The sequence below is a fragment of the Parasteatoda tepidariorum genome, chromosome 9 (assembly GCF_982258835.1).
Source record: "Parasteatoda tepidariorum strain Cologne lab strain chromosome 9, Ptep-v5.0, whole genome shotgun sequence".
Lineage (NCBI taxonomy): Eukaryota > Metazoa > Arthropoda > Arachnida > Araneae > Theridiidae > Parasteatoda > Parasteatoda tepidariorum.
In genome coordinates this window covers 16,828,669-16,852,089 of record NC_141763.1, presented here as the reverse complement: position 1 = coordinate 16,852,089, position 23,421 = coordinate 16,828,669, and the positions used below count along the sequence as shown (strand labels likewise).

The following is a 23,421-nucleotide window of genomic DNA, read 5'->3' as shown; positions in this document are numbered from 1 at the left end:
AAGATATCGTCGAATTGTGAATCTCCCAAAAGAATTTAAATATTTGTGGAAAGTGGAGAATCCGAAGACAAATGTCCACGAGAAGACAACTTTGTTTAGGCATCAATCAAAGAATTATTTTTAACGTCAACCAATGGATTGAATTTTTTTAGAAAATCAGCACCTATAATAGGCTGATTGACGTCTGTAAAATTGTGGCTCAAATTTAGGTCTAATTTTAACAATTTAGTGCCATACGTTTTTATGACTGTTCCGTTGGCAGCATACAATGTCAATGTTTCGCGAGTAGTGGGAACGGTTGCTTTGCTTTTTGGCAGAACGCTGACGTCTGCACCAGTATCAATGAGAAATTTAAATTTAGAAGAAGGATCGGCCGAAAATATTCGATTTTTGAGATGGTCGACTGTGTGGCCATCACACGATCGCCTATCTAGTTTGTTGAAAAATTACACGGCTGGGTACACTTTTTGGCATTTTGGCCAAAGTTAGTGTGATAGAAACATTTTCCATTTGCAGGATCTTTTGAAACGGTGCTTAGAGCTGCTTCGTTTGCGAAAATGATTTGGAGCTGAGCTACGCTTTTTTCTGACAAAAGCAGTTCACTCATTAACTTGCTGTGTCAATTGAGCAACTTGTTGCTCTAATCGAGAGGTGTGGGAATTAGAAGTAGCGTCGACAGAATTAACTCCCTGATGAATAGAAAGATCATTAATCTTGTCTGCCACAGTGGCTAACTGATCTAAATCTTCGCTGAGAGCTGCCAAAATTGTTTGTGTCCCATTAGGTAGCCGACCAAGCCACAATGATTTCAAAAGAGTATCGCCTACGTTGTCGCCTGCGGGTGAATGCATTCGCGTTAAAAGCTCGGATGGTCGTTGGTCCCTTAACTCTAAACCTAAGTTCTTATTTTTGATGCTTCACTTTCAGAGTGTAGCTCTACTAAACGTTTCTTAAGCGCTTCATATTTATCATTCTCAGGGAGCTTTAACACCAAATCGCTAACGGAATTTAAAATGTCCGATCCAACAGCAGAAAGCACATGGTTAAATTTGGTTATATCAGCTGTTATTTTAGCCAAATCAAATTGCACCTCCAAACGGACGAACCTTAACGCTGAATTATTTTTTCAATAGCGTATGCTTAACGGCCACATGAGCGACTGACTGATTTTCTAGTTCAGGCATAGCGTATTAAAAATTTAATCGCTTATTTTTTTTAAAAAAAAATAGAATGACAATTTAAAACGAAATTGAAGTTAAATGAATACAATGATTTACAATCACTCGATTAAGGAATTGCGTTTGGAAAATGCCTAATCGCACATGCGCAAAGAAAAATTCAACATTAAACTCAGAATACATAAATGCGGAAAAGAAATTTTGAGTTACGTTTATGGATTGATAACATAAATATGACACATCGCAAGTTCAATAAGTAATTCTAAAAATTAACATACCATGCTACCCCGTGACAACTGATGTTGGACATTCTTTCTCTTACGTAAAGAGTAAAAAAATATAATTTGTCCAAAAAAAAGGTTAATGTCTGTCTTATTTTAGATAAGCTGTTTAAATTTTAAAACATTTAAGCTTACGGCATAAGAGAATTGCCGATGTATTAAGATTTCGAAGGTTACCGGTCGTTTTGACTGCAAAACGATTTGAAACACTTTTAATTTTTTTTTGGTTCTCACCAATTTCTTTGATTTTGTCTGACTTTTCCTAAATATTAATAAACATCATCCACAAAAAATTTCACTCACTTTAATTAGTTTTTTTGTAAATTTACAATATACCTAAAACGGTAGACAGAAAAAAAGGTCCCGGAAAAAAAGGGTACGGAAAAAAGGTCCCGGTAAAAAAGGTACCTCCATAGGGAAAATCTGTAGGGATATTTCCCCTCTTGCTTTCTGGGCAGCATGAATGCTTCTCGCTGTTTCAATGAATATTCTTTTAATCTGTAATAATTCAGATTAGATCATTGAGGTAAGCTTTTTTTTACGCTATTACGCTTTTTTTTTAAAAATTTTATTTCATTTATTTATTCTTCATTGATTATTTTTTAAAGCGGGAAGATACCATTGAAATTTTTCAATAATGTTTTACTTTTTTTTCCGTAATTTTTTTAAGTAAAAATGTGTTATTTTCTATTTTAAATTATATTATGTGAAGAAGTTGCTAATGTGAGGCTTAAAGTAGCCAATCGGGAAAGTTGGGAGGATTTATGTGTTGGATGCTTATTGACTTTGAAAACGCGCGACACACGAAAAAAAAAAAAACATGCACGGAACAGCAAAAAAACGCTTCAGTCTAATCTTCTCATTTCAAATATTTCCCCCCCCCTACAGAATTTTCCCTACACAGGTACCTTTTTTACCGGGACCTTTTTTTCCGGTACCCTTTTTTCCTAGAATCACCTAAAACGGCCAACACCGGTCAAAATGACCGGTTTTAAATATTTCTGTTACTTTCGTTTTGAAAGCTTTATTAATTATACTAAAATGAAGGGGTGTGAAGAGTAGAAAGAAAGATAGAGGGTGACCTTCAGCCACACCTGTTTGAAAGTGATCTGCGCATGCACGAATTTTTGGAATTTTCGTTTGTCTCCTTCAGAAGTCATGCATCATGTTTAGACTATTGAATTTGAACTGTGAGGTTATGATATGATATTTCCAACTAAGTGAGCAAATCTACTGAAGAGTTTTTTTTAATCTATATATCGTAGAAGTCGTGCATCATGTTTAGACTATTGAATTTAACTGTGAGGTTATGATATGATATTTCCAACTAAGTGAGCAAATCTACTGAAGAGTTTTTTTTTTAAATCTATATATCGTAGAAGTCGTGCATCATGTTTAGACTATTGAATTTAACTGTGAGGTTATGATATGATATTTCCAACTAAGTGAGCAAATCTACTGAAGAGTTGTTTTTTGTTAAATCTATATATCGTTAATCTATATATCGTAGAAGTCGTGCATCATGTTTAGACTATTGAATTTGAACTGCGAGGTTATGACATGATATTTCCAACTAAGTGAGCAAATCTACTGAAGAGTTTTTTTTAAATCTATATATCGTTTTATTATTTATCTTTTCTCTTTCTGTAATTCAAAATGTCATAAGCATCAAACAATGCTTCAAGTTATCTTTGACGCAAAACATATTCTCGCCTGTATGCTACACATTAATTGAACTTATAATTAAATTCACCACAAACAAATTATTATCTTTATGAAGGAAACACAATTTATTCATAAAATTTATCTTGAAACAAGTCTTGCAGTTTTGTACTATTCTTCATTCATTTCTCTGCTTTCTCTTTGGCTTTTGCAGAGGCTCTCATAGACTCCCATTCCTACAGCAAACAAAAAATACAATTAGTAGAAAATACAGAGCGTTTAACTCGCATTTATTATTTAAAAAAATTAAATTTGAAGTACCTGTTTTGAAATAAGGATAAATAAAACTGAAACGTATAGATAAAACGTAAAGTTGTCATCGCAAAATGGAAAAATAAGGGTGAGAAACAAAACTAAAAAAACTACAATAGCGGAGAGAAAAAAATATGAAAAACAAAAACAAACAGTCATAAAAATCTAGGTGGTAATAGATATTTTCGAAAACAATTTATAATGAAATGATTTTCTTACAAGAATTTGTTCTTTTCTGTCTTGATGTGCGTAAATTTTCAGCCCTGTTCATGCTATACATTTTTATTGCAAATCAGTAGAGGGATTCCTTATCAGTTCTTAAATGTAAATTGCTGTATATTTTTTAAAACATTTATAACGATGAATAAATCTAAAGTAGCACACAGTAATTGTTTTTAAAGAAAAGATATGTGTTTGTAACATTTTATATGAGAAAGTAAATATGTGTACATAATATTCATAAATAATACTATTTAACAAATCACTTTGTCCCTAAAATTTGCATTAGTGCATCAGGTTTGCATCAATGCAGGTTCAGGTTTTGCCTACTTAAAATGATTCAATGCAATTAAATATTTATTCGATTATATACTAAATGTTTATTCGATTTCAATAATTTCAGTTACTGTATTGAAATATAATAATATACAAATGCTTTTACAACTAAATTTTTTTACATTATGTATTTAATAGAAATACTTTATCATTTTTGTAGTTATTTTAAATTTATCAAATGATTAACACTGTTCTAGTTGATAGTCTCTAAGATTACTAATTTAATTATTGATTCATTATTTATTGCCAGTACTAGTATAAAATTATTTAACTTTATTTACAATTCAAAATACATCAAGCATTAAAATTTCCTTCCAGTCAACAAGTTAAATTTTGTGTGTTAGTTGTTTCTTACGAGATATCTAATTACATTCAAGCAATTAATTTTACATAGCCAAATCAACTAACAACCTCTCCAATAAACCTCTCTGTTTTTATGACATTTGAAATTTGGTAACAGATTCTCTAACACAGCTCAGATAACTAAATTGGAATACTGAACTTAACAATAAATTGCACGAAATTAAATCGGAAATAAAACCATTTAAAACGTTAAACTACAGTAGACAGTCACAAGTCGTTATCATCAACAGACTACGTATTTAACATAAACCGTTTAACACACAAATATTTCATTTTAAATGAAGCACTCCCACAATGAGATGCCGAGAGTATCTTACGGTGAAGCAAGTTTTGATCTATTTTATCATATTGTTTGACGCAGCATGCCCAGCTTTGTGTCATTAAATCCTACATTCAATTCTTACATTCATTTTCTGACACAGTGTTAGAAATTTAAATTCAAATGAAGACAGTATTTTAACTGTGACATCCCGACTTTAGCAATTTTACTTGGAGACACACACCTCATCCTAACTTAATACCTTACCTCAAGAACATCAGATTTTATAATTCGATTTAGTTGAAATTTTTACCTAGTTATATTGATTTTAGCCAAATTTCTTTAGTTTTAATTTGGTTGTTTTGATTTTTATCAAGTTTCTTCAAATTCAACCTTGAGTCTTAGACGCGGTATAGCGAAATCATGACTCTTGCTCCAAAAATTTACATCACTCACTCAACCTTGTTATTGGAATTTAACCAAGTTATATAAATTTTAATCTAGTGATTAAATTTTAACTAAGTTATATGATCTTTTGACCTAGTTTTAGGCGCGATGTAGCCAAATCATGACTCTTGCGCCAAAAATTTACATCACTCACTCACTCAACCTTGTTATTGGAATTTAACCAAGTTATATAAATTTTAACCTAGTCATTAAATTTTAGCTAAGTTATGTGAACGTTTGACCTAGTTTTAGGCGCGATGTAGCCAAATCATGACTCTTAGGCCAAAAATTTACATCACTCAAACTCAACCTTGTTATTGGAATTTAACCAAGTTATATAAATTTTAACCTAGTCATTAAATTTTAGCTAAGTTATATGAACGTTTGACCTAGTTTTAGGTGCGATGTAGCCAAATCATGACTCTTGCGCCAAACATTTACGTAACTAAAACTCAACCTTGTTATTGGAATTTAACCAAGTTATATAAATTTTAATCTAGTGATTAAATTTTAACTAAGTTATATGAACTTTTGACCTAGTTTTAGGCACGATGTAGCCAAATCATGACTCTTGCTCCAGAAATTTACATCACTCATTCAAGAAATTAATTAACTACATTAAATTAATATTATTGTCAAGGGGTTTGATTTTTTTCGTGATTGAAAAAGTATGCGCAATAGTGTCGGCAAAAAACACTTTTTTTTAAAAAGTTCTTTTTAATACTCAGAATAAGTTAGTTCATTATAGGGTCAGGACAAAATGCAAAATATATAACGTGAACAGTTTCAGTGTTAGAAGCCCAGAAGTAGGTGGGAGTTGGAAACGTTCCATATTTTTATTTCTCATTGTTATCGTATTTTTGTTTAAGTCAAAAAATATCTTCTACCGCATCCCAATTTATCAATTTGAGTAAAAACTAGCGCTTTCTACTCCATAATTATTTAGGCATCCCAGAGGGCGAAAAAATTGTCCCACATGCTTAATAAGAATCATTAAAGTTATTTTACCAATCAAATAATTTCTTCAGTTGGTGGTATATGTAAAAGCTCTTTTAATTCCTGAAAGAAGAAAGAAAACAATTCTTTTCATGAATATTTTGTTTGTTGTAAAAAATAAGTCTACGCAAGAGCGTAAAATAAGTGTTGTATTCCAGGGCTTTAATAGCAAAAACTGAATTTGTTATGAGTTGAGAAAAAGGAATAAATAGTACGATTCTTAATTGAACCCTAATTATGTGATTTTATATTTTATAATAGCCGGTCAGGTGGCCGAGCGCAAGGCCGTAGCCAGGATATTTTTTCGAGGGGGGATATGGTAAGAAGCAAGGACAGTTTCAGACATGCAAATTAGGGGAAAAACATTGTAACAAATATTGTTTATTCTGTTGTTTGCAAAAGTTAAACTAGTAATTAAAAAATATTACATAATAATTATTTTTCAATTAATATTGCACAATAATTATAATCAATTTGTAAACAAAGTTTACAAAGACATGCGGCGGGGATTTGAAGAAAATTTTTCGATTACTTTTTTAGGACAAACCGGAATATCCCGAAATATGCTTAATAAAGTTAGCCCTGTTAGCCTTTCTTCTTTAGTAGCATTTCTTGTTGCTGTTGTTACGCGTTTAAGAGTAGAAAAAGTTCTTTATGTAGTTGCTGTGGTGATTGGCAACGTAGCCAATATTGATAACAAGCAATAAATGTTTGGGAAAAAGATATTGTTACATTCTTCCATTGCTGAAAGTGCCATATCTGGTCTACTAAGGGGTTCATGCAGGTTTCATCTTGATGCCCATACTTCCAGTTCTCCCATGAGGTTTTCGATGTCAATGAAATCTGCGTAGATTCGGAAATTGCATAAATTAATATGCTGAAAAACAATTGATTTCGGGGGAAGAGTCTAACCGAAGGAAAGATGAGCCACAAGGTCAAGTGAAGATGATGCACTAGCGAAGGTGGTGTACTGGAAAAAGGTTTGATTCGACAGCTTTTGTTTTTCTTTTTACTGAGAGGCTCAAAGAGAGACTAAAAAGCTTGAATCCCAGAATTTCGGGGGGGGGGATTTGTCCCGACTGCCCCCCCCTTGGTTACGGGCCTGGCCGAGCGGTTAGCGCGCCTGACTCCGAAGCCAATGGCCGCGGGTTCGAATCCCGCTCTGGGCATGGATGTTTCTCTCCCTTGTGTGTGATGAGTGAATGCGGCCCACCCTATGAACGGGTTTGTGGCAGTGTGGCGTGGGCAATGTTACTCGCCTCCGTGACTTCGGTTCTCAGGTGCCCACGGGGTAACGCGAAATGAGTAACAACTCTGGCATCTTCTATGGCGAAACGAATAAACTTCAGTGCCTGCCATTCGAAAAAAAAATATTTTATAATCGTCGTTGAACAGCCGACTCAATTTCGGGTATGCGATTACTAAAGTTCAACTCCGTAGCCTTGGTAGTTTTGAACCCAATCTAGAAGGTAAGCGAACTCCTGGATCAAGTATTGGGAGAAATTTGCCTTCGTGTAGGACTTATTGATGTAATTAACTCGCATTTGCGTCACATGAAGAGGAAAACCTCCCACGATTAGCTTGACGGTAAAGGAACTCTAACCCATAATGAGGATGTTTTACGTCAGCACTGTGGTCGGTTCGACCCGGCTGCGGAATTCGTATCGAGCAGCCATTGCTGGGATTCGAACCCGTTTCACCTCATTGAAGTCGGACGCTCTATCCCCTGAGCCACCTCAGCTCTAATTATGTTATCTGACTGTAGTGTTAACAGTTGATAGTTTTCTGAATTCTATATTTTCCAGATAAATCGAATGATACAATTTCATAGCACTAGTCGTAGTCTAAGGGTATCATATACAATTCTTATCGATAGAAAAATTTGAACATTTTTTAATAATTTATAACTTAATAAATACTTCGAAATAGTTCAAAAAAATCTATATACGATCTTAAAAGCTATCTGTTAAAAATTTAATTCTGATTAGCAAATAACACTCTTTGTAAGTACTCTACTCATTTAATTAAACGGAAAAAAATACATATGGGGTGTTACTATACCTCACACATCTAGATACAACTGACAGCCGTGGAAACAGGTACTAATCAGAAATGGTACTTTTTCTACAAAAAACCTGTTTAACTTCTCAACTCATAACAAAATCACTTTTTTCAGTAAAGTTATTAGCACGAGACAATACCATACTATTTGGTTCTTATAACAGTTATTTTTCATATTTGATGCATTTTTGAAAAAATTTGGAAAAATGAAAAAATTTTCTTCAGAAATTAGAGCACAACGTGAAGACGAAAGATATTATTTGATAGGGAAAATATTTTCTTTTTCTGCATAAGGGACATCTCTTTAGTTCTACTAAAATAGCAACATAAGAAAATAATTATGTTTATGCAAAAGTGTTATTTTAACAAAGATGCCAAATACTCGGGATTGGACAAAGTGTTTTAAAAAAAAAACGGTAGAAAACTAGAAACTAAAATGTTCATATTTTTAATTAATTTTGCTCATTTTTTAAAGGGTTCAACGCGTTTTAACCGTATTAAAGTGGCGTTTTAAATAAGTCTTTGAATTACTTAGAAGTAGTGGTGAGTAAAATTCCTCTACATCAAATTTACTAAAACAGGAATCAGATTAAAAAAACTACCACTTGAAAATATTTATCCGCTGTGAGGAGCAAGTTGGCGTCTATGTTTTAATGGAATTCCCCAAATCAAGTGCAAAACACTTGCACAAGAGATTTTACTATTTTTTTTTAAATTTCACCATTTTTAATGAACACACACATAAAAAAGTTTCTAATTTAAAAGAATAACAAATTGAGGAAGAAAAAAAAGAAAGATGAATGTTTTACACCCCACTTTTATGTAGAGTTGGTTCAGTTTTTGAAGCAAAAAAAAATTGTTATTGAAACCCAGACGACGTTCATGGCAATGTAAAACCTATTTCTGGTTCTTACGCCACAAACTTCAAAATAATTAACTGTTAACCGTTACACTAAAGGGATCACCCGAACAGGGGTGATTGTGAGCCCAAGTCAAAATTCCGGAAAAATTTTTTGAGTTAAAAAAAACAAACACAGTTTACATTGAATAATTAGAAAAAAAATTTATGCCAGGTTTTTTTCCTTTTTCTCAATATTTCTTAGTTTACTTAAAATATATTTAAAATTTTACACATACCAATGATGACCTGGAGAAGTAATTAAAATTTACAAATATGTCTTTCTTTCTTGAGTTTATGATTATAACAACTATTTACGGATAAAAAATTAATATTAATCATGAATATAAGCTTATAAAGTATCTCTCTGGCTCTCCTTTACAAACAAATAAAATAAACTGTGTTTTTAAGTTCCACCTTTGAAAATTTGATTTCCGGAAATTTCTGTGATTGATGATTTTTTGAAACGTCTGCACCTTCGATCTCCGGAAACTTCTGAAAAATCCAGATTTTTTCCGGAACACAATCAGCCCTGCCCGAATAAAAGGAGGAGCAAATTAACAAAAATGTTAAATGATACTAAACCTTTTTAGCCCAATTTTCAACCGCCTTTTCTACTTCCTCCTGTAAATAGAGAAAAAAAAATTCTCTTAATACTATGCACAATATCTAGTAGAGTAAAATGGTCTTACATAAAATTAAACTATATTAACTATTCATGGAATGAGAAGAATTAACAGAGAGCACACACATGCTCCCTGCTCGCTTCGATTGCCAATCCTTATTATTCTTTTGATCATGTTTATTTTGATAATTGTGGTAGGAATTTTAAGGTCAGCAGTCTATGTGGTGGCTGTTAGTCGGTTGTTAATTTCAGGGCTGCCAAATTTCTACACCTCTTGTAAAAATTTATTTTAGTGGAAACTATTGTGACGCTTATCGTCACTCAAAATTAAAGTCACGAGAAAGGGTTAAAATTAGATTTCTAGAACATCTTGAAGTTTTCGCGTAAATAATACTACCGAGGGAAATCTCCACCGGCAAATAGTAACTTAAATACGGATAGAGTAATTCAAATAAACAATTAGGTTAAAATATTACAATTTCATGGGACTAAAACGAAAACACCAATAACTATTGGACTCAATAACTAAAACTTGACCTTACCACAAATTTGTAACTTTTGACGACGCAAAAAATAATGATGTTAAAGCAGCTGGAAGGAAAGGGTTAGGAGAGCAATCAAAGCGAGTCTACTCTAGGCAGAAGTAAACCATTGTATAAACTTGGTAAGTCTCTCTCTTTACCTAAAAAGCGTCACACCATATTTATGTTTTATTCATTTAAACTTATTTTACGCACCGTTACATATAAAAGATTTAAAAGTTTATATGCAACGCCACTTTTTACTCCAGATCTTTCGTGATGAGGCTTTAAATGTTGTTGCAATAGTTTCAAAGTTTTGGTTTCTCAAACGTCAACCAACGGCCATGCAACGAAGAGCAGAAAATCATCATGCATTCGATACGCTTCTACTCGAATTATTTCTCCAGCAATTATAACCCACCCAGGGCCCGATCTATTTCAGGATACATTCAAGATCCCACGCCAACGAAGGCTGTTGAAATTGCCGATAAAACTTTGGATATTTCACCTCCACAGCAGTGTCATCTTTTCTTAAAGTTCTTCAACCGCAAAATTAGAACTGTTACAAGACGTCCTTACTTCCTTAAGAGAAGCTCTAGAAGTCGTTCTAGATCTAGAATTCATTCTCAGCTGAAACACCTAAGCGTTTAAGGCGATATATGCAAGTATCACAAAAAGTTCAGTGCATAAATGTCGAAACACTGTAAAATCTATGGTACATAACTGTCTTATTTAAGCATACAAATGCTCCTACAGGCACATTTGCCCAACATGACGTCCAATTTGTCCACATACACATAGGATTTTATAGGTCACCTCTCTTCATGTAAAGGTTGCTAGAAACTGATGAGTAACCTTCTTTAATTAAGATAACATTTTAAAGTTTAACTTTACCAGAAACATATCGTTTTGATCATAGTTGTCATTTTTATAATTTTAATCATATAAAATAGGTTCTATCATATATAAAATAGGTATAATATAAAATAGGTATAAAAACGATCTTTTAATTTCTAATACCAACAATCGCATATGCTACAGATTTATTAAGAAAAAAAATAAACATATAAAAAAACAGTGGCAAGTGTCAAAAAAACAGTAACAAAAAATAAACACACAATTAGTATTTTTAAACATTGGCTCTCGACCATTTCTGTAATGTATATTCACCTAAACATGATAAATTTCATGATAATGATGATAAATTTTATGATAATGATGATAAATTTCATTTAAAAACAGACTATCGATAGAAAATATTTAATCTTATTAATACAAAAATGTGTTGCTGTAGTTACCTTAGCAGCAAAATAACTTGGGGCCGTTATTCATTAATCTTGGCTCAATAAGGGTTCAAAGCGCCGTTATTTTTCCGATATTGGCCCTATATAGAATTTTTCGATTCATCCGATATTTTATATGCATTTTTTAACCAATATAGGTTCTATGTTGGCCAATGTAGGACCAATATTACGAAATATTGACATCTCAACATTGGTCCCCCGGTACATGTTCTTATAAGAGGACCCATACTGGGGCCAAAGTAAACAGTACTAAAATTAATTAAATAAACTCATATCGATATTCTTAGGTTAATGAGTAAAAATTAACATTTCATTATTATTAACATTTATTTATTCTGTTTAAAATGTAAATCTATAGACTTCTTTCAAAGTATACAGACTCGACGCACGACTTTTTACTAAATTGCAATTTGAATGTATTAAAAAATTGACAGATTTTTAAAGATACCAAACAAAGGTTGCCTTACAATCAACAGATAATAAAATTATAATAACTAAATATGGCTGGTATTTGTTAATTTCCTTTTAAAAGAGTATTTTAAACTGTTGAGGTTTCTGCCTCCTAGTACTTTCTAAGTGAATAAATTATAAGTTATTTAACAAGTTAGAAATAAGAATTAGAAAAAAAAGCACTACCATTTCTCCAGGTGGTTTTACAAACCCAGCATTTGTACCTGTAATCAAATAAATCAAAAGTGTGAAATAATTACACCACGTATTATCTAGATTAATAAAAACAAAACAGTAAATGTGTTACAGTTGAAACATGCAAGGGGTGATCAAATGAAAAGGTACGAAATGACACGGTGGATACAAATGTAGACTTTATTCAAAATATACACCATAGGCCTGAGCACAACGATCCCACTGATGAACAAGCCGCAGGATTCCTTGTTCCCAGAATTCCTGTGGCCGTGACGAGGCCAGTCCTTCACAGCATCCTTGATTACATCATCCGAGATGAAGCGCTTCCCTTTCAGGTGTTTCTTCAGTGGACTAAACACATGGAAATCACAGGGCGACATGTCCAGACTGTAGGGCGGATGGTCCAACGTCTCCCACTTGAACATGGCCAGTTCCGTGTGTGTGACTCTGGAGACGTGTGGATGCGTTATCATGGAGCAGAACCACACCCTCCGTGAGCAGCCCCGCTCTTTTGTTCTTGATGGACCTGCGTAGGCGTGGGAGTGTTTCACTGTACAATTAGGAGTTAATGGTTTTTCTGTGCTCGAGTTTCTGTTCCTCATACGGACTGCCGTATCATTAGGACGCCGCTTTTGATAAGAGCCTCTGCTCTCTCCTGCTCATGCTCCGATTCCAGTCAGAGACTCCAATCGCATCCCGAGATGTCTCGCTACGTTCTCCCATGGCGGAATATGCAAATATTTAACTGTTACGGTTTTACGTCGTTTCGTACCTTTTCATTTGATCACTCCTTGTAGTTTTTGCATGAAGTGTTTTAATATTTTAGACAACACATACTGTGATAGTGTAATTCAGTAAACGAAATCGGACGAATAGGTTATCGAATCTTACGTAATCCATTTTTTTAGAAATTTGATAGCTCAGTAACTATTCGACCAATTTCGTTCAAAATTTGTATCTTTTTATTTAAAATTACATTTTTTTTAACTATATGTCAAAATCTGCATGCGTTCCGATTCAAAATGTTTCGACTATTATTAAATAAAATAAACGAAAATGATTTTATTCACTATTCGAAGTATATTCGTAGTTTTGTACCATTTTTGTATCGATTTCAAAAAATTTTATTGCATTTTCATTAAGATTTGATTTCATTTCATTATCACCTACGATTGTTCCTGTATAATTTTATCAATTTTTAATGTACTTTAAGAAGTTTTTTTGAAGTTATACTTCTTATGAGACTTCCAACAAGGTTGCGTTAAACGTTTAACGATACATTTTTATTGGCCGGGAAATCACGTGGTAGGATCCAGTTTTCCCTCATTCATTTCCATATTGTTTTTGTTCTCACTAGCATAAAAATAATAAAAGTCATAAAAGTATTGTTTTTCTATAAATATTTTTGAAGTTATACTTCTTATGCGACTTCCAACAAGAAAGCGTTAAACGTTTAACGCTACATTTTTGGCCGGGAAATCACGTGGTAGGATCCAGTTTTCCCTCATTCATTTCCATATTGTTTTGGTTCTCACTAATATAAAAATAATAAAAGTCATAAAACTTTTGTTTTTCTATAAATATTTTTTTAGTTTGTTTTGATACACATCTAATTTATTAGAGAGCAGGGAAAAGAGTCGTTGAATAGAACTAGTGATCCTTCTACGACTGCTGATTCTTCTAAAATTAACGTCGCAGGTTACGCAGTTTAACTTCTTCCGCGTGGAGGGACTCCACGCACTTTTTTTTTTTACGCAATGTGTCCGTATTTTGATCTTGTGCTATAAAAGTCTTGCATTAAATTCAATTAAAATTTTTCAGAGTATTTTGAGAAAATTTTTGTCTGATACAGTAACGTAATTAAGATTTAGCTTTAACTGATTTTTATTATGTGAAATACCGATCATTAGAAGCAAATGTTATTTAGAGTGATAATGTTTTCTCACACTGCACATTGGGGGTGCAAGGATTCCGTTACCCCCAACCTCCTACACCTGATGCATGCCTGCTATTACTCACTTCTAAACCTTCTGGAATCAAACTGTCCAAAATTCTTTTCGCAAGCAAACATTTGAAAAGTTTCAAAATCATTACGTTTCCACCATGTTCTAAGTTACAATTATAACGTTTTTGTTTCTAGTTATGATGCGCATATTTTGACGTTTTTATAATCAACAGGTAAGTTATTCATAATTTTTGGTGACTTTTTGTCGCCACGAAAAGGATTCTATATCTCTCCCTTCCTTTTACAAACGTATGAGTTTTATAAAAAAGAATTTTTTTGCTAAGAACGAAACTATAAAAAATAGTGCGTGGAGTCCCTCCGCGCGGAAGAAGTTAAACTTCGTAACCTGCTACGTTAATTTTAGAAGAATCAGCAGTCGTAGAAGGATCACTAGCTCTATTCAACGACTCTTTCTCCTGCTCCGCTCGCTTCCGTGCTCTGTAATAACGATAATAATTGTGCATTTTTCCCTGGTGGACCTCTTGAACCAGTGGAAGTGCTTGTGGTTGCCTCATCGTCTCGCCATGGAAAATGTATTTGTATTAATAATGTATGTGAATGCGTCATAATGCAATTTCAAAAGAGAAAACCTAACAATCAATTGATATTCACAAGAGACGTACCTTGACATAACCTTAAATCCGTCGCATTGTCCGTGGGATTGTTTTCACTCATTTTTTACAATTGTTATCCACTAAATTTGAAAATAAAAAATACTATCCTATTAAATTATATGTGTATCAAAACAAACTGAAAAAATATTTAACAATATATAATTGTACAATATATAACTGTACAATAATAATAAATATTTGACTTTTATTATTTTTATGCTAGTGAGAACCAAAACAATATGGAAATGAATGAGGGAAAACTGGATCCTACCACGTGATTTCCCGGCCAATAAAACGTTTAACGCTTCCTTGTTGGAAGTCGCATAAGAAGTATAACTTCAAAAAATATCTTCAATAATAATACATTTTGTCATTCTGTTTATTTATAAACAAATCCTTACTTTCTGAATTGTATCATCATTTTTTTAAAACTTACTCACAATTATCTCAATTACTAAGACAAGTGATGATATAACATAACCGAAAAGTAATATAATTATAACACCAGATATATCATGTAGTCTTAATGGTTGGGTATCATCCTCGGAAGGTTTTTTTGGTTCCTTAATATATTTTTGAATTTGAATGTCTCTCAGTATTTTTTGATATACTCCGCTTTGCCAAGCCCGCGAAATAAAAGCATTAATTTTATTCTTCAGGCAAAAGTCTTTATCCATATATACTGAAATCATACTGGGTGAAATTCTGTCGTCTGACACGAAAAGGTCAGGGTTCGATCCGTACTGCAAGTCCAAGGAAATATCTTCCATAATAAATGCATAACCTTTAGAAAACGATTCATCGTAGTCAATGTTCGTATATTCATATAAAAAATTTGCTTTCTCAACGTTTTTATATAGGTTCCGAACATAATCATAAGAGGAGTGATTCAGTGCATATTTGACCGCATACGCAGCACTAACATAGAATTTCAGATTATCCTTTTTTACGACATCGGACAATTCTTTAAAATTCCGCACTGGTGGGTTTTTTAAGGGATTCACCATAAAGGAGAAAAAAACTGCAGAATAGCTGAAAGAGACCACCAACGAGAAGAAAAAGAATGCAGTGAAGAACAGTCTGCTCTTGAAATATGTCATCGGAAACTGTAACCCTTGCTTTAATAGGCTGCTCAACATTTGCAAGCACATATTTACATAAGTTATTTTAATGTCCAGCGTGAGTACACCAACAATAGGAAGTAATAACAATGCAAACAGGAATCCCAACCACGTGTTAAGAGTAAATGGGTAGAGAAATGCAAATCTTGTCGATAATGGCACAGATCTTTTTACGACAAATGTAACATGAACAATGTTATAAGGAAAACTCATATAAGCTTTCGCAAATCTTTCGGAATTCAAAAGAATTAATCCAATTGCCATGTGTGCTATTTTATAGTCAACGAATTCTACATGTGATCTGGAGCCTTTATAATCAAAAAAGTTTATAATTTTCACTCTTAAACCCAGATAGTCTAATAAAGTTTGTAGAAAAATTCCTTCATAACCACTGAGTACATATATTCCATCCGAAATTTCAGTAGCATTAAGCATATCTCCAGTGAATGCAGTTGAAACTATTAGATATTTAAAATCACACATTGTTTTTAATGTTTTCAGTCAAAACGGTTTATAGTTTAATTTATATTTATAATAAAATACACAAATTCAGAAAATGCATATTGCTAACGAAACTATTATAATTGTACTCATAATGAAGACTTATTAAAGTTTTAAAAGTAAGAATATTTATAATTTTAAACAATATCCACCAGAATAATAAATATGCCAGCATCAGTGTGTAGATTTGAAGAAATTTATATGATAAGATTTTCTGTTACGCATTTTATATACCCAGAGTATATATTTTATGTGTGTATATAGACATTCTTATACACGCAATATTGACTCTGAATAATCGTAAATACTACTGATATTGTTTTTAAGACATAGTTTCCTTAAATGGGGAAAAATACATTCTTTTAAGTATAGTACAGTTAATTGTAAACAAGTTGATGATTATTTTAAGTATGCTTTCATGTTTACCAAACTTAGTTTCGCTTCATTGAATAAATTGCGTGCTTGTCTACAAATACAGGAATGTTTTGTTCAAAATTTTCAGTGAATTCATTCTATTTAAATTAATCAATATCAACCAACTTCTTTTGATAAAAACCAATTTTGATACCATGTCTGATTCTGTTTATTTAAGTATAAAAAAATACGTATCTCTGTTTTTCAGTAGTGCTTGTACAGTTAATCGCTTAATTAAAGTATTTTATTATTTTAAATTAGAAAGCAACTTTAAATATAATTGTAAATCAACTACTATCGAAAATTATGGATTAAAAACAATAGAGATATTTAAATTTTTAGCAAAATTTGAATTCTTTACTGGGAGAGTTCTATTTGTGCAACTGAAATGATAGTGCCCAAAAATATTACTGCAAAAATAAATAAAAGCACCGTACTGAATTGAAATATATATATGTGCTTAATTTATTTGCGTGCCATTCAGATGTAAATACAGAACATCCTGAAAGCTATTTCTCAAAAAATGAGGCATGTAGTTAGAGATATTTTAAAATGGTGTTAAAATATGATTATCGTTCTGAATGATATCTGAAAAATAGTTTGTAAATAGTGGCAGTTCGTGTTTTTGTCAAATGTTTAAACATATCCATAATTAAGAGACGATCGACTTTCCAGTGAGGCCTTGAATCAGTCGCAGATAAAATTTTATAATCAAGGTTGAAATTGAATAAAAGCTAACATTGAAGCTGAAAACAGCTAGTTTTATATAAAGTTTATTTCAAAATGTGTTGCAAGCAGTTGTAGTAATTTTTTAAAAAAGAAAACCGATGAAACGTCAGCGGTTTGTAAGATGTTAGTATTGTTTTTCGCCACTGAAACCGGTTTGCACTTGTTTACGTTCGTGCAACAATTGCTCACTTTATTTGGTGTTCTATCACAGTCTTTTCACATTCTAACTGAATTATTTCTTCGGGTATGAACATTTTCTGTAGCGAACAGGGGGTGGAATCCCACTAATTTTAAATACCTAACACCTCACTTACTTTTCTTGGCCATCACCTCCTCCTACATCAGAAAGCCGCCAAACGGTTTTTCATAAGTAGTCTGCGCAGACTATTTAAAAAGAGTAACCAGTTGTACGCATGAACCCGAATTCTTTTTCAAAAGTAATTGGGGGAAATTTATCACATATATTTAAGAAATGAATTTGTAGTGGCTGACAAGTAAATAAAACAAACCAAACATATACATAAATTAAACAAAGTTTTAGAGAGGTATTTGCTACCATTTTCTTAATTTTACTAAATTGTCTATTAATTGGCTTTCACTGTGGTCTGAACCAGGGCTAAAGAGAATAGAAGGGCTGGTTCACTCCTTTGAAGTAGCTCTCGCCGCGCCAATCCTTAGATTTTCTCTAGTGACGTCACTTTGGCGCAAAGCTCGAACTTTTACTTCAAGAACTTTTACATCATCGTTCGGCCTTACTAGCTCTAACTAATATTGGAGCATTTCTTTTTGCGAGATATTCTAAGACATTTGTTATTTTCTATAATGACTTTCCTCAGTTTTTGCAGTGAATTTACAAGAGTTTAAAACTATTATCGAAATGCCAGTTTGCGCGATTGCAACTTGAAAAAATTTTGATAGAAAAACAAAAGGAAAAAATATAATTTTCCGCGTGTTCCCTAAAGTAAATGAACAACTATGTAAAGAATGGATTCTGAAATGACACAGTTAATATAAAACAGCAATACGTTTATTCTGTCGTTAAGAACTTTTATAAAAACTCATTATCTAAATAGAAACCGCCTCGTTACTTCAAAAAGAAAGGCAGGTGAAAAAAAAATTAAAAAATGGATAAAGTCCAAGAAAATTAATATGTAAATAAAAAGCATAAATAAAATATATAGTATATACACTGGTTATCATAAATTAAGGAAAATTCACAAAAATCGCGATAACTCAAGAAATTACACATGGAATTTTATGAAACTTACCCACAATATACAACACATAGTAAGGTATTAAACAACATAAAAAGAAATTATCAGACATTAATAGTAGTATAGAAATTAGCACATGTATAAAATAAACAAATTGGAAGTATCGGTTTGCAATAGAAAAAGTACCTTTAATATGGAATATGATTGCCTCTAGAAGCAATACAGCACAAACAGCGATGTGTGATGCTTTCAATTATGCGGTCTATCAGTTCAATAGGAAGTGAGAGCCATTGCTCTTGTAAAGCAGTTGCAAGCGTGGCAAGGGTCTGAGGGGGCGGATTGATGGCAGATACACGCCTCCCTAGAGCATCCCAAACGTGCTCGATAGGATTCAAGTCCGGGGATCGAGCTGGCCACTCCATGCGAGTAATTGTTTCCTGTTGAAGATAATCATCAACAATGCGAGCTCTGTGTGGTCTTGCATTATCGTCCTGTAACAGGAAGCAATCACCAATTGCCCCGGCATATGGGCGCACATAAGCATCAAGGATGTTGTCTCGATAAACCTGAGCATTCACGGTTCCCCTTGGAAAGACATGGAGGTATGTGCGCCCTCCTAAGGATATGCCTCCCCAAACACAGACACTGCCTCTTCCGTATGCATCTCTTTCACGGATGTTTGATGGATGATAACGGGTCCCAGGTTCTCTCCATATCAAATAACGTCTACTGTCACTTTCTAGACTAAACCTGGACTCATCCGTAAAGAGAACAGGCCTCCATTGATCTGACGTCCAGTGGACATGTTGTCGGGCCCACTGCAAACGGTCTCTCCTATGGCGTGATGTGAGCGGCACGCAAATGGCTGGTCGTCTCGCATACAGACCACCTTCGTGGAGCCTTCTGCGCACAGTTGACGTTGACACCAACCTTCCGGTGGCTGCAGCAAGAGAGGATCTAAGATGTGTCGGAGTAGCGGTTCTATTCCTGCGTGCACTTAATGTCAAATATCGGTCATCGGCACTGGTCGTAACAGTTGGCCGTCCTTGACTGAACCTCCTAGATGCCGAATCTGTGGTTTGAAATTGCCTCCAAAGTCTATGAACCACAGATGGACTCACATTTAGCCATCTGGCCACTTCTGATTGACTCTGCCCTGCCTCTAGTCTCCCGATGGCTCTCCATCGTAGTTCTTCAGGCAAATGATGCCTAGAGGTCATTATTACGAATTGGCTATCTCAGATTTTCAATGTCGCAATCACAGTAAAATTTGTGTGCTTTCTCTCAAACTTGGACTTTTATGCTCCAGGCAGATGACGTAAGCCGAGTGCAGCGCCACTAATTTGCATATTGCAATTTTACTCAGCTACTCTTAGTGGACAACATATGCAAATTTTGCACGGTTTGGCTTACTTTTGAAAGAGTTATCGCTATTTTTGTGATTTTTCCTTAATTTATGATAACCAGTGTAGTTGGAATTCTCCTTATTTCATAACATATTTTTTAATGTAGTTAATCTAAATATTTATGATTTTTTTTAAAAAATTATATTCTCTTAAATTTAAATATCTATAAATTATATCATCTTAAATTTGAATATCTATAAACAATTGTAAAATTTCTAATGTCATTAGGAACCTAAATTATTATTTTGTTTCAGTAATTAGCGTTTAAGGTTGATGTTTCCTAATGATTAAGTATGAACAAATTGCTATTAACGGCATATTTTAAAATCATGGATTCTAAATTTAACTCAACTTATTGTTATAAAAGAACATGTAGATAAAAAAAGTGTCGATATATGCTTTCATTTTTCTTAATAATTAAAGTTAAAACTGAACTTTTTAAAATAAAGTATTGATAGTGTCATTTTCGCCAACTAGTAAAACATTTTTATAAGTTTTAAATGGTATTTTTTTTTTAATATAATGGCCAAGAAAGTTTTTTTGAACTATGTTTATGAACGGAAATAATATGTTAATTACGTAATGTTTGAAAGCTAATAACCAGAAAAAGTCTAACTTATTTTTACAAAGAGAAAGATGCGCAGTTATCATAATATCTTTGTTTGCGATCTCCGAGATCTGTGGACTCAGTGACGTCATGAGGAGGGAAATCGTAGTTTCAGCTCTAGGAGCGGAGTGAACTAGCCCTTCTATTCTCTTTAGCCCTGGGTCTGAACAGGACTTGTAAGAAACCGTACGGAAGCTTTGAGATGTAGGAATATAGTGGTGATTTGAGGGGAAGAAATGAGTTTTTTTTCAAGACATCCAATTGATGCATATTTTCATGCTGAATTCATGAGACTATCGGATTTATTGTTTAAAAGTTGTGAACGTTTGCAATACGAAATTATGCTAGTACACAACTCATATCGTTACCTAAACAAGTAAGAGCGTTAAATTGAATGAGATTCGAGACTATCGGATTTATAGTTTAGAAGTTGTGAACGTTTGCAATGCGAAATTATTCTAGTACACAACTCATATCGTTACCTAAACAAGTAAGAGCGTTAAATTGAATGAGATTCGAGACTATCGGATTTATAGTTTAGAAGTTGTGAACGTTTGCAATACGAAATTATGCTAGTACACAACTCATATCGTTACCTAAACAAGTAAGAGCGTTAAATTGAATGAGATACGAGACTATCGGATTTATAGTTTAGAAGTTGTGAACGTTTGCAATACGAAATTATGCTAGTACACAACTCATATCGTTACCTGAACAAGTAAGAACGTTAAATTGAATGAGATTCGAGACTATCGGATTTATAGTTTAGAAGTTGTGAACGTTTGCAATACGAAATTATGCTAGTACACAACTCATATCGTTACCTGAACAAGTAAGAACGTTAAATTGAATGAGATTCGAGACTATCGGATTTATAGTTTAGAAGTTGTGAACGTTTGCAATGCGAAATTATTCTAGTACACAACTCATATCGTTACCTAAACAAGTAAGAGCGTTAAATTGAATGAGATTCGAGACTATCGGATTTATAGTTTAGAAGTTGTGAACGTTTGCAATACGAAATTATGCTAGTACACAACTCATATCGTTACCTAAACAAGTAAGAGCGTTAAATTGAATGAGATACGAGACTATCGGATTTATAGTTTAGAAGTTGTGAACGTTTGCAATACGAAATTATGCTAGTACACAACTCATATCGTTACCTGAACAAGTAAGAACGTTAAATTGAATGAGATTATACACAAGTCAATCGAACAAACAGTTCAAAAGTTGCAAGAGTTTTTATGTGATCAATAGTATGAAAGGTACTGCTTTCGACGCATAATTATGGTTTCCTGCTATCCTATTTCCCGTTGTAATTTTATCACATGTAATGCGACTAATTTCGAAATGGTTGAACCAATAGTTCAGAAGATATAAGATTATTTTAATAATAAAAACAATCCAAATATTGTCTTTGTGTATCTGGTCTCATTCGATTAAAGGAGAAAAAATACCTCAGCTGTCTGTGCAGTTTTGTGAAATGCGTAAATAGGCAAGTACAAGATACAACTTACGCTTATAACTTAGTACGCTTATAACTTAGTACGCCAAGTACGCTTATAACTTCTAAACTTTTAGTCCGATTGTTTCGAGATTGGTCTCATTCAATACAGCTTAAAACTATACATTGGAAAACATGCTAAATTGGACCGTGTAAAAGAAGTTCAATTAACCCTTTTGAATCACTCCTTTTTCCCTGAAAAAAAAAAAAAGACGGAAGTGTCGTCCAAAGGAGATGAAGGGAGTTTTCAGATATCATTCATAATAACAAAGCTTCTTGTCAGCAAATTTCTTGGGTACTAATTTTTCCCAAGAAACACTTTCTCTTTGTTGTAATTACTGGACTATATGTTAATCGTGACGCAAGTATTAATTACCTGGATTAGAAAAATAACCATCTGTTTGAAAACAAATTAACCTACCGTATACAAAATTGCTTAATACGAGGGAACAAATGAGACGTAATTTTACTCTTTTACAAAACTCTGAACAGTCAAAATTGTCTTTTTTTATTTTTTTTTATCTCGCTTACTTTTTAATAAGTTATTTATTTAATTTGACATCTTAGAATTGGCCCTATTTTTTTTTATTTTGATCATAACTAACAAGCTCAACACTTGTTAAAGAGGAAATAATTCAGTTTTATACATTCTTTTAAGCAACATAATTATGATTTGTACAAAGAAAAAAAACCTAATTTTGGGTACTTACACGTGGATAAAGTAAGTGCTAGAAACATAGCTAAAATCAAAGACGTCAGAAATTTTAAAAGATGCATGCTCGGTATCATCAAAGGCTCAAGGAATGAAAGTACGCTCAGAAACAACAGAATTTATACAAATGTTATAATTTAATACATTCTGTGATTGATATTAAGTATGTCAGTTGAAACAATATTATTGACAAATTAATACATCCCCCCCTGTAGGTGTAAAAAAATCGTGAGTTCAGATACCAATCAGAGAAGTGATTAAATACACAACCATTGTCATCTGTTTACTTACATTGATATTTGTCACAGATCATGACAGCTGCAGAAAAAACAATTACAATATTTTTCCTCAGCTGAACCTTTTGAAATTGCGTCAGCATTCTCACAAAATTGTAAAAGATAAAATAACGAGAGAGAAAAAAAAAGTAAGCATTTTTACCTCTCAACATTCAAAAGTTATTTTCAGAAATAGGTATATCATTATA

General features: G+C 33.0%; 1 long non-coding RNA gene across 1 annotated transcript; it reads right to left on the bottom strand.

Annotated features, from left to right (window-relative positions):
* Positions 1–3,215: 3,215 nt before the first annotated feature.
* On the bottom strand, positions 3,216–23,073 carry LOC122269888 (uncharacterized). The gene is made up of 4 exons (XR_006225452.3): positions 22,936–23,073; positions 12,099–12,136; positions 9,598–9,636; positions 3,216–3,357 (listed from the first exon to the last, which is right to left on the bottom strand). It is a non-coding gene; the product is annotated as an uncharacterized LOC122269888 (long non-coding RNA).
* Positions 23,074–23,421: the final 348 nt, after the last annotated feature.